At 51.6% G+C, this 11657-nt stretch overlaps 2 long non-coding RNA genes across 3 annotated transcripts in view; one reads left to right on the forward strand and one right to left on the reverse strand.

Moving 5' to 3' along the window:
* Positions 1–11657, forward strand: part of LOC139809354 (uncharacterized) — a 115794-nt gene that overhangs the window by 85253 nt on the left and 18884 nt on the right. The gene's annotated exons all lie outside the window — the stretch shown is intronic.
* On the reverse strand, positions 3266–4221 carry LOC139809935 (uncharacterized). The gene is made up of 3 exons (XR_011731218.1): positions 4099–4221; positions 3711–3839; positions 3266–3403 (listed from the first exon to the last, which is right to left on the reverse strand). It is a non-coding gene; the product is annotated as an uncharacterized lncRNA (long non-coding RNA).

Genomic DNA, 11657 nt, shown 5'->3' on the forward strand with positions numbered 1-11657 from the left:
GAAAACATCGACTTTTTGATGCGCGCGCACCATATCGTTGGTCCATGATTGGAAAAGATTGCGGCGTTATTTCATTCGTTATCCGCGTATCGAGCGAGCGACGCTGCCAGCTTTAATTCGCTTTCGCTTTCTAATTATTTTAGGCACATTTTTGATTTTTGCCATCGCGTTGCCACTGAAAACCTGGATTCTCATCCGTACGATGAACTTTGTATTGCATCACGAATTTAAAAAAACAAAGCCCTCGTTTATTTTCAGCAAACTATTCATATTTGATGAACGAAGCGATGGTTCTTGATGAAATGCAAAAATGTATCTCGCATGTTTGAACTGCAAGAACATTAACCTGTTGCAAAGGGAGGGGAGGTTTACCGTGTTGTTTTAAAAAGTTAATAAGTTACTAACTTTGGAGCGAAGCTTCATTTTTAGCCGCAAAAAAATGTGAAGTACGCGCTCATATAATCCGCCTAAAATTCAATTTTCCACGAGGTGCTTTTTCTTTAGAATCGCGGTTAATTTTTAGCCGCGTAATAACGAAGTAAGGATCCAAACGGTAACCGTTTCCCTATTTCATAATGAGTTTCTGCGGGCAACGCGTAAAATATATAACATTAGAAGATTTCGGCGGAAAAACAATTTGTTCCATGTTAGTAACATACCATATTGTCGAGAATTGCGTGATATTGTCTTCGTTCGGTCGCAAAGCGCGATCGTCTAATAGAAGTTTCCAAAATAACTAAGCTCATTGTCAGTTGTACGCAATGTCATATTCTTTATCATTTCGCGATGCGCAATTCCGGCGTCTTCCGCCCCATGAAATTATGTGAGATTGCGGAAGCGCCGATTCTGCTGTAACACGGCGGAACCAATCAGCATTGAGAATGATATTTTGCAACCTCTTTTCCCAAATCCCAATTCCCTTAGAGCAGCGCGAGTGGACCAAGTGTCCGGATGGTAAATATAAGCTACAAACCGTGCTTATGTTTCACGGGCAGCTGCGTCGTCGACGAATTTGTCGCGACAGTTTTATAATGCAGATTACAACGAGAGAACCACTTCTGTTACGTGGACCGACCCTGGTCATTTTGCCGAGGTCGAGGCAGCCGCTGTAATTAACTCGACTTGCTCGTGGCTCTAATGTTATTTTATCGGCGAGAAAAGAAAGGGTGCTGGTTCCTCTTCTTTATACGGGCGCATTCTCGACTTGGATGTACCATGGTTTCTTTCCTTGCCTTTCACATTCTTCGGCTTCCCTTCCTTCATCGGCTTCCCGCTCGGTAGCGTCGGCAAATCTTTCTCAATTTCTTCGGAATCCTTTACCCGGCAGAACGAGATTGAAGCGAGGAGGGCGGCGGGAGAGGCGGAAAATGAGGAGCGCGCGGTAAATCACGCGGGTAAGGTGGAGGCCGTCGAGAGGGCAAAGGACGAGATGGATAGACAGGTAACAAAAGGAAAAAGGAAAGCGAGCGAGGCAGAGAGAATGGCCGGTTGAAATCAGTGACGGATTTCTCAATTTCTTATAGTAGACGCATGAAGTGCGTGTTTTAAATCACGAGTTTGATGTAGGAAAAATGAATAAGTATTTGTTTATAAAAGAGATGTTAATAAATACCATTTTTCTCAAATATTCAATTAACCCTAGAGAGGTAATATGAATTTTCTCATACGTGAAAGGCCAAGCGGGGTATTAAATTACCCCATACTTGTACCGCGTGTATAATGTTTCTATTTGTTGTTAGAAAACTTTTTAATAGATAATTTTGTTTGTTTTTTAATAGGGAAGACGATAGTAGTCATCAATTTGCGGTAGTAAAAAAAACAGTAAAAAAATTTCGAAAAACAAAACAAAGAACCAAAAATTGGGCTGAAATGACTTTTTTTATAAAAAATGCTGTAGTTTTTCATAAAATTCACCGATTTTAAAAAATCCAACGGATTTTGAAAGACGAATATACAACCTTCAAGGGCATGTAAGCGACTTTTTCGTTTCTTAAAAAAAACATATTTCTTTGAACGTCTGAAGTAGAGGAAATGACGAAAAACTGTCGGATGGGAAAAATCGCAAAAAATGGAAAGTAAAACAGATTCTGTCGATTATTATTTATTTGAAAGGTAGTCAAAAGTTACAAAAGTATATGGAAACAGTAAAATTAACTCCACAAAAACTTTACAAAGTTTTCATCAGTTGCTGTGCAAGAACAGCAAAAATGAAATAATTGACCGAATCTTAAAGAATTATATATGAAACAGGGCTAGAATTTTCCGGGGAGTGCTATAAAGTGTATAATTTTTCGTTATCGATTTTCACAAAAAATCTAAAATATATTTTACTGTGATAAAAGTCGAACGTAAACGGTTAAGTAGGGGTACTACGTTACCCCAAACGATTTTCTTTTTCGGTCACAGCTGCTGCACGGATCTAATGCACTCGCTGAATGACGGAGGTCGACTGCCGGATGATTAAACTAAATTATGGTTAGGGTCTCAGTATGAAAACTAACCTTCCTAAGTCAGGGGCGTAATTTGAATTTCGCGTGGGGCAACGTATTATCCCACATTACCTTTCTAGGGTTAATAGTATATTGTGTACCAAAGGACGAAAGTAGCGTTTTTTAGAAGAGTGTGAAGTTTGCCGTCCGAGCCGAAGACGAGGGGTGCACACGATATTTTTCACAATATTTTTACGGAAAGTTCGACTTCCATGCCTAAAGAGAGGCGAGAATGGCCATTTCACGCCAGGGCGGCATTAGCGGGCGGAAAGTAACCACTTGGTGGTTACTTTCCGCCCGCTAATGCCGCCCTGGCGTGAAATTGGTCACTTTCGCCCCTCTCTACAGGCATGGAAAGTGGAACTTTCCGTGGAGGTGTTGTGAAAATTGATATTATTTGAAATTTAAATTGGTATTTAATATAAAATACTAATTTTTAATATATTAAATAAGTTTTAATACAAAAATTATTAAATACAAAAATTAGTATTATTAAATATATATTTAAGTTGTTATTAGATATTAAAAATATAATAATAATAAATAATTATATTTATTATTATTATATTAATAATATTGCTTTTATTTTGTCTACAATTTTTTTTTATCGAGTTATATCCCCTTGTTCCTGCCTACCCGAATCCCTACCTACCCGTATTCCAATCATAGTTCTACCTATCCATGTTATAACATCTAATATACAAAGCTTTAATTAAGTCCAACCTTTAATTAAGACACGATTTATAAGGGGTCTGATTTGCTGGTTAAAGAAAGAAAAGAATTGAAAATTATTCCCTACCTACGTTTTAACTAAGTCCCTACCTACGCTTATTTCTCCACGCTTCCCTACGCTAAAACTCACCGACCCTGATGTGCAGCAGCGGAGCTGTATCTGCAACGTCGCTACGATGATTCTGTAACAATCAAACATACAATCCAAATTAGAGCAGAAAAGAAAGGAGACAGTATTTCGAAAAATAATTACCGAACGTAAAACGCCGAATTCTATATTTTAATTCGTTAAACGAATTTAATAAAAAAATCACGTTTAATTTCTTGAAAGTATACTCTATTTACTGAGCACAAGAATTTTAAATAGAATTTTAAAAATTAAACTCTTTTTTAATTTCTACTCTCTGGCTAACTTTACTATTCGATTGAAAAACCGATTGGTTAAACTATCCGCGAAAGACACAATATGTATAAACCAATTATATTTACCGCATGTTGTTCCGCCGGCGCCTGATGCTTCTCCCAGGCCTCCACTTTCTTTCACGCTGCTCGGGGTGTCCCTCGTGTTCCCTCGATGCAAAGCTGATGCTCCTTCCTGCGCGCGCGCGTGGATATGTTCTGTAACATAAAAATAAACAAATCGATTAAATAATTGTCACGCGCATCGAACATCTTATTCGTTATTCCGATTAATGTTTTCCTAAATTACTTCTTCGAAAAAAGTCTTTACGTTAGAATCAACTTGAATCAAATTTTTCGATTTATTTCTTTTTACTAATTTATATTTCGAAACACGGTTTAATGTAGCAACTAAATAAAAACAAACGAAAAAAGAGATTTTATAATATCTTTAGAAAAAATAAAAAATAACACTTACCAGAAGTGTTAGTACGCCGATGCCCGATGCCTCTCCTAGGCCTCCACCTCCTCTCAGGCTGCTCGAGATGTCCATCGTGTTCCCTCAATGCGAAGCCGATGGTCCTTCCAGCATGGATATTTTCTGTAACATAAAAATAATCGAATCGATTAAATAATTGTCACGCGCATTGAACATTTTATTCGTTATTCAGATTAATACACATTCAATTTATATACTTCTTCGCAAAAAGGTCTCTACGTTAAAATCAACTTGAATCTTCAAATTATTTCTTTTTACTAATTTATATTTTAAAACACGGTTTAATGTAGCAACTGAATAAGCACAAACCAAAAGAGAGATTTTATAATATCTTTAGAAAAAAATATAAAGTAACACTTACCAAAAGTGTTGGTACGCCGATGCCCGATGCCTATCCTAGGCCTCCTCCTCCTCTCAGACTGCTCGGAATGTCAGCTTCGCAGGATTCCCTCGCTGCTCCGATGTCACCTTCTGCGTCGTTATTTTCTGAAATATTCAAATGAACGATTTGATTAAGTAAAGACAAAAGAGATAGATAGAACATTGTTGGACATAAGTGACATAGTACGTAAAAATCAGTTACACTCACCACTTTCTTTCCTGCTGTTCCGGCCGCAAAATCCACCACCACCTCCGGGTCAGATAAGAGTCTCGAGCCACATTGAGACTCGTGGCAATGCAGTGTGACTTCATCCATTAAGCAAAAAAAGTCAAGAAGCCATTTCGGCTATATTGCATTAATTTTACGACGTTGTTGCAATATAGTCGAAATGTTTCTTGACCTTTCTCGCTTAATAGAAATGTGATTGCTGAAAGGAATTAAAAATTATTCTCTACTTTTTTTTTTTTTTTTTTTTAACGTGGTGGAAATCTTCGAAAGACTCCCCCGCCCTGTGGTAGGGAGGGGGAGTGTCGGATTCTACGCGCACGCGTACCACCGTTACGAGGGGCGCTTCAGAGGACCGAAATCCCCTGAGCCTCCCTCAGCGTGGCATCGCGCGCCCATAGCCTACCGACTAAAACCACCACGAGCAACCCTGACCTAACTTTCTAAGGGTGGTGGGTGTCGATCCGCAGACACACGCACCCCGCGCGACGCGACGACCTAATCGCCTAAACACTCTCAGGGTGGTGGATGTCGATCCGCAGACACACTCACCCCGCGCGACGCGACGACCTAATCGCCTAAACACTCTCAGGGTGGTGGATGTCGATCCGCAGACACACGCACCCCGCGCGACGCGACGACCTAATCGCCTAAACACTCTCAGGGTGGTGGATGTCGATCCGCAGACACACTCACCCCGCGCGACGCGACGACCTAATCGCCTAAACACTCTCAGGGTGGTGGATGTCGATCCGCAGACACACGCACCCCGCGCGACGCGACGACCTAATCGCCTAAACACTCTCAGGGTGGTGGATGTCGATCCGCAGACACACGCACCCCGCGCGACGCGACGACCTAATCGCCTAAACACTCTCAGGGTGGTGGATGTCGATCCGCAGACACACGCACCCCGCGCGACGCGACGACCTAATCGCCTAAACACTCTCAGGGTGGTGGATGTCGATCCGCAGACACACGCACCCCGCGCGACGCGACGACCTAATCGCCTAAACACTCTCAGGGTGGTGGATGTCGATCCGCAGACACACGCACCCCGCGCGACGCGACGACCTAATCGCCTAAACACTCTCAGGGTGGTGGATGTCGATCCGCAGACACACTCACCCCGCGCGACGCGACGACCTAATCGCCTAAACACTCTCAGGGTGGTGGATGTCGATCCGCAGACACACGCACCCCGCGCGACGCGACGACCTAATCGCCTAAACACTCTCAGGGTGGTGGATGTCGATCCGCAGACACACGCACCCCGCGCGACGCGACGACCTAATCGCCTAAACACTCTCAGGGTGGTGGATGTCGATCCGCAGACACACGCACCCCGCGCGCGACGACCTAATCGCCTAAACACTCTCAGGGTGGTGGATGTCGATCCGCAGACACACTCACCCCGCGCGACGCGACGACCTAATCGCCTAAACACTCTCAGGGTGGTGGATGTCGATCCGCAGACACACGCACCCCGCGCGCGCGACGACCTAATCGCCTAAACACTCTCAGGGTGGTGGATGTCGATCCGCAGACACACTCACCCCGCGCGACGCGACGACCTAATCGCCTAAACACTCTCAGGGTGGTGGATGTCGATCCGCAGACACACGCACCCCGCGCGACGCGACGACCTAATCGCCTAAACACTCTCAGGGTGGTGGATGTCGATCCGCAGACACACGCACCCCGCGCGCGCGACGACCTAATCGCCTAAACACTCTCAGGGTGGTGGATGTCGATCCGCAGACACACGCACCCCGCGCGACGCGACGACCTAATCGCCTAAACACTCTCAGGGTGGTGGATGTCGATCCGCAGACACACGCACCCCGCGACGCGACGACCTAATCGCCTAAACACTCTCAGGGTGGTGGATGTCGATCCGCAGACACACTCACCCCGCGCGACGCGACGACCTAATCGCCTAAACACTCTCAGGGTGGTGGATGTCGATCCGCAGACACACGCACCCCGCGCGACGCGACGACCTAATCGCCTAAACACTCTCAGGGTGGTGGATGTCGATCCGCAGACACACGCACCCCGCGCGCGCGACGACCTAATCGCCTAAACACTCTCAGGGTGGTGGATGTCGATCCGCAGACACACCCCACCCGCGCGCGACGACCTAATCGCCTAAACACTCTCAGGGTGGTGGATGTCGATCCGCAGACACACTCACCCCGCGCGACGCGACGACCTAATCGCCTAAACACTCTCAGGGTGGTGGATGTCGATCCGCAGACACACGCACCCCGCGCGACGCGACGACCTAATCGCCTAAACACTCTCAGGGTGGTGGATGTCGATCCGCAGACACACGCACCCCGCGCGACGCGACGACCTAATCGCCTAAACACTCTCAGGGTGGTGGATGTCGATCCGCAGACACACTCACCCCGCGCGACGCGACGACCTAATCGCCTAAACACTCTCAGGGTGGTGGATGTCGATCCGCAGACACACGCACCCCGCGCGACGCGACGACCTAATCGCCTAAACACTCTCAGGGTGGTGGATGTCGATCCGCAGACACACGCACCCCGCGCGACGCGACGACCTAATCGCCTAAACACTCTCAGGGTGGTGGATGTCGATCCGCAGACACACTCACCCCGCGCGACGCGACGACCTAATCGCCTAAACACTCTCAGGGTGGTGGATGTCGATCCGCAGACACACGCACCCCGCGCGACGCGACGACCTAATCGCCTAAACACTCTCAGGGTGGTGGATGTCGATCCGCAGACACACGCACCCCGCGCGACGCGACGACCTAATCGCCTAAACACTCTCAGGGTGGTGGATGTCGATCCGCAGACACACGCACCCCGCGCGACGCGACGACCTAATCGCCTAAACACTCTCAGGGTGGTGGATGTCGATCCGCAGACACACGCACCCCGCGCGACGCGACGACCTAATCGCCTAAACACTCTCAGGGTGGTGGATGTCGATCCGCAGACACACGCACCCCGCGCGACGCGACGACCTAATCGCCTAAACACTCTCAGGGTGGTGGATGTCGATCCGCAGACACACGCACCCCGCGCGACGCGACGACCTAATCGCCTAAACACTCTCAGGGTGGTGGATGTCGATCCGCAGACACACTCACCCCGCGCGACGCGACGACCTAATCGCCTAAACACTCTCAGGGTGGTGGATGTCGATCCGCAGACACACTCACCCCGCGCGACGCGACGACCTAATCGCCTAAACACTCTCAGGGTGGTGGATGTCGATCCGCAGACACACGCACCCCGCGCGACGCGACGACCTAATCGCCTAAACACTCTCAGGGTGGTGGATGTCGATCCGCAGACACACTCACCCCGCGCGACGCGACGACCTAATCGCCTAAACACTCTCAGGGTGGTGGATGTCGATCCGCAGACACACGCACCCCGCGCGACGCGACGACCTAATCGCCTAAACACTCTCAGGGTGGTGGATGTCGATCCGCAGACACACTCACCCCGCGCGACGCGACGACCTAATCGCCTAAACACTCTCAGGGTGGTGGATGTCGATCCGCAGACACACGCACCCGCGCGACGCGACGACCTAATCGCCTAAACACTCTCAGGGTGGTGGATGTCGATCCGCAGACACACGCACCCCGCGCGACGCGACGACCTAATCGCCTAAACACTCTCAGGGTGGTGGATGTCGATCCGCAGACACACGCACCCCGCGCGACGCGACGACCTAATCGCCTAAACACTCTCAGGGTGGTGGATGTCGATCCGCAGACACACGCACCCCGCGCGACGCGACGACCTAATCGCCTAAACACTCTCAGGGTGGTGGATGTCGATCCGCAGACACACGCACCCCGCGCGACGCGACGACCTAATCGCCTAAACACTCTCAGGGTGGTGGATGTCGATCCGCAGACACACGCACCCCGCGCGACGCGACGACCTAATCGCCTAAACACTCTCAGGGTGGTGGATGTCGATCCGCAGACACACGCACCCCGCGCGACGCGACGACCTAATCGCCTAAACACTCTCAGGGTGGTGGATGTCGATCCGCAGACACACGCACCCCGCGCGACGCGACGACCTAATCGCCTAAACACTCTCAGGGTGGTGGATGTCGATCCGCAGACACACGCACCCCGCGCGACGCGACGACCTAATCGCCTAAACACTCTCAGGGTGGTGGATGTCGATCCGCAGACACACGCACCCCGCGCGACGCGACGACCTAATCGCCTAAACACTCTCAGGGTGGTGGATGTCGATCCGCAGACACACTCACCCCGCGCGACGCGACGACCTAATCGCCTAAACACTCTCAGGGTGGTGGATGTCGATCCGCAGACACACGCACCCCGCGCGACGCGACGACCTAATCGCCTAAACACTCTCAGGGTGGTGGATGTCGATACGCAGACACACGCACCCCGCGCGACGCGACGACCTAATCGCCTAAACACTCTCAGGGTGGTGGATGTCGATCCGCAGACACACGCACCCCGCGCGACGCGACGACCTAATCGCCTAAACACTCTCAGGGTGGTGGATGTCGATCCGCAGACACACGCACCCCGCGCGACGCGACGACCTAATCGCCTAAACACTCTCAGGGTGGTGGATGTCGATCCGCAGACACACGCACCCCGCGCGACGCGACGACCTAATCGCCTAAACACTCTCAGGGTGGTGGATGTCGATCCGCAGACACACTCACCCCGCGCGACGCGACGACCTAATCGCCTAAACACTCTCAGGGTGGTGGATGTCGATCCGCAGACACACGCACCCCGCGCGACGCGACGACCTAATCGCCTAAACACTCTCAGGGTGGTGGATGTCGATCCGCAGACACACTCACCCCGCGCGACGCGACGACCTAATCGCCTAAACACTCTCAGGGTGGTGGATGTCGATCCGCAGACACACGCACCCCGCGCGACGCGACGACCTAATCGCCTAAACACTCTCAGGGTGGTGGATGTCGATCCGCAGACACACGCACCCCGCGCGACGCGACGACCTAATCGCCTAAACACTCTCAGGGTGGTGGATGTCGATCCGCAGACACACGCACCCCGCGCGACGCGACGACCTAATCGCCTAAACACTCTCAGGGTGGTGGATGTCGATCCGCAGACACACGCACCCCGCGCGACGACGACCTAACCGCCTAAACACTCTCAGCTCGGTGGATGTCGATCCGCAGACACACGCACCCCGCGCGACGCGACGACCTAATCGCCTAAACACTCTCAGGGTGGTGGATGTCGATCCGCAGACACACGCACCCCGCGCGACGCGACGACCTAATCGCCTAAACACTCTCAGGGTGGTGGATGTCGATCCGCAGACACACGCACCCCGCGCGACGCGACGACCTAATCGCCTAAACACTCTCAGGGTGGTGGATGTCGATCCGCAGACACACGCACCCCGCGCGACGCGCCGACCTAATCGCCTAAACACTCTCAGGGTGGTGGATGTCGATCCGCAGACACACTCACCCCGCGCGACGCGACGACCTAATCGCCTAAACACTCTCAGGGTGGTGGATGTCGATCCGCAGACACACGCACCCCGCGCGACGCGACGACCTAATCGCCTAAACACTCTCAGGGTGGTGGATGTCGATCCGCAGACACACTCACCCCGCGCGACGCGACGACCTAATCGCCTAAACACTCTCAGGGTGGTGGATGTCGATCCGCAGACACACGCACCCCGCGCGACGCGACGACCTAATCGCCTAAACACTCTCAGGGTGGTGGATGTCGATCCGCAGACACACGCACCCCGCGCGACGCGACGACCTAATCGCCTAAACACTCTCAGGGTGGTGGATGTCGATCCGCAGACACCCGCACCCCGCGCGACGCGACGACCTAATCGCCTAAACACTCTCAGGGTGGTGGATGTCGATCCGCAGACACACGCACCCCGCGCGACGACCTAATCGCCTAAACACTCTCAGGGTGGTGGATGTCGATCCGCAGACACACTCACCCCGCGCGACGCGACGACCTAATCGCCTAAACACTCTCAGGGTGGTGGATGTCGATCCGCAGACACACGCACCCCGCGCGACGCGACGACCTAATCGCCTAAACACTCTCAGGGTGGTGGATGTCGATCCGCAGACACACTCACCCCGCGCGACGCGACGACCTAATCGCCTAAACACTCTCAGGGTGGTGGATGTCGATCCGCAGACACACGCACCCCGCGCGACGCGACGACCTAATCGCCTAAACACTCTCAGGGTGGTGGATGTCGATCCGCAGACACACTCACCCCGCGCGACGCGACGACCTAATCGCCTAAACACTCTCAGGGTGGTGGATGTCGATCCGCAGACACACCCACCCCGCGCGACGCGACGACCTAATCGCCTAAACACTCTCAGGGTGGTGGATGTCGATCCGCAGACACACGCACCCCGCGCGACGCGACGACCTAATCGCCTAAACACTCTCAGGGTGGTGGATGTCGATCCGCAGACACACGCACCCCGCGCGACGCGACGACCTAATCGCCTAAACACTCTCAGGGTGGTGGATGTCGATCCGCAGACACACGCACCCCGCGCGACGCGACGACCTAATCGCCTAAACACTCTCAGGGTGGTGGATGTCGATCCGCAGACACACTCACCCCGCGCGACGCGACGACCTAATCGCCTAAACACTCTCAGGGTGGTGGATGTCGATCCGCAGACACACGCACCCCGCGCGACGCGACGACCTAATCGCCTAAACACTCTCAGGGTGGTGGATGTCGATCCGCAGACACACGCACCCCGCGCGACGCGACGACCTAATCGCCTAAACACTCTCAGGGTGGTGGATGTCGATCCGCAGACACACGCACCCCGCGCGACGCGACGACCTAATCGCCTAAACACTCTCAGGGTGGTGGATGTCGATCCGCAG

The sequence above is a fragment of the Temnothorax longispinosus genome, chromosome 1 (genome assembly GCF_030848805.1).
Source record: "Temnothorax longispinosus isolate EJ_2023e chromosome 1, Tlon_JGU_v1, whole genome shotgun sequence".
NCBI lineage: Eukaryota > Metazoa > Arthropoda > Insecta > Hymenoptera > Formicidae > Temnothorax > Temnothorax longispinosus.